We start from the raw sequence: 1,515 nt of genomic DNA, 5'->3' as shown, positions 1-1,515 counted from the left end.
AGTAGAAGGTCTGATGCTAAACATCTTCAGTGGTTATGCTCCACAGGTTGAATGTGATGAGGAGGAGAAAGATACATTTTGTAAAGATCTGGATGAAGTGATAGAGAGTATTCCCAGGGAGGAGAGGGTGGTGATGGGAGCAGACCTGAATGGACATGTTGGTGAAGGAAACAGAGGAGATGAGGAAGTGAAGGGTAGGTTTGGTGTCAAGGAAAGAAACCAGGAAGGACAGATGGTGGTGGATTTTGCCAAGAGAATGGAAATGGCTGTAGTCAACACTTATTTCCAAAAGAGGGAGGAGCATAGAGTGACCTATAAGAGTGGAGGAAGGAGTACGCAGGTCGACTACATTCTGTGTAGAAGTGGAAACCTGAGGGAGATTGGAGACTGTAAGGTTGTGGCAGGGGAGAGCGTGGCCAGACAGCATCGGATGGTTGTGTGTAGAATGACTGTTGTGAAAAAGAGTCAAATCAGAGAAGAAGACCAAATGGTGGAAGATAAAGAAGGAAGAATGTGATAAATTCAGAGAGGAGCTGTTGAAGGCTCTGGGTGGTAAGAAAGAGCTTCCAGATGACTGGACTACTACAGTAGGGCATTAATAATAATAATAATAATAATAATGTCATCACAATGTCAGCACTGTATGTTTCCATACAATGGCGAAATTAGTCTCTGCATTTAACCCATCCACCACCAGGTGGTGCAGTGGGCAGCTATTGAAAGCGCCCGGGGGACATTTTGGGGATGAGACGTGCTGCCCAGAGACGCCACGTGATGTGCAGTGACTGGGGATCGAACCTGGGACTTTCGGGTCCCAAGCCGGCTGCCCTGCCTCTACACCATCTCGGCCCCCAGAGTACTCGAGTAATCTACACATTGATTGCTAGGACATCTATCGAGATAAAAAATTTAACATGGAGTATCCGTAGTGACGTCATATTATGTGACCACCGTATGACTGTAGGGGGCGGTGTTGCACTGTTGCAGGTCACAGAATATGATGCAACACCGGGTCCAATCCACCGAACCAGAACCAGTTTCGGTTTAAGTTTCGTTTTTGACGTGCTGCATGTTTCTTCACGTTTGCAGTTTAATAATAATAACTAATGGTTTAGTTTTTCCTGTGACTTCAGTATGATAAACGGTAGGAGCATAATATACGCTCCCAATGTTTTTTTGGTCTTTTTTTGTAAATAATTACCTTTTATTGTGGTTTTATTTATTTTTGTATCTTGAGATCTATGACGTCATCAAATACTCGAGTTCTACTCGGGTTTTATTATGTTAATGTCGAGTTTAAAAATTCTATACTCGTTCAACCCCTTTACTACAGCAACAGTAATTAGAGACAGGTAGGAAGGTACTCGGTGTGTCATCTGGACAGAGAATCTTCCATTCTAGTTTATTCTGAAAGGGTTAAAAGGTGGAAACTGTTGGTCATCCATGTTGGCTCACGGGAGCGGTGAAAATCACCGGCTAGCTGAATTAGCAGCAGCGCATGTCTCTGCACCTGAA

The 1,515-nt window shown here is 44.0% G+C and overlaps 1 protein-coding gene across 1 annotated transcript in view; it reads right to left on the bottom strand.

Moving 5' to 3' along the window:
- The window catches only part of otud4 (OTU deubiquitinase 4), a gene marked incomplete in the record, with an annotated part of 25,895 nt that overhangs the window by 9,093 nt on the left and 15,287 nt on the right, over positions 1 to 1,515 (bottom strand).

Source organism: Nematolebias whitei, chromosome 1 (genome assembly GCF_014905685.2).
Source record: "Nematolebias whitei isolate Nwh7 chromosome 1, NemWhi1, whole genome shotgun sequence".
NCBI classification, from domain to species: Eukaryota; Metazoa; Chordata; class Actinopteri; order Cyprinodontiformes; family Rivulidae; genus Nematolebias; species Nematolebias whitei.
The sequence above is the reverse complement of the archived record's forward strand: the minus strand, read 5'-3'. Positions and strand labels throughout refer to the sequence as shown.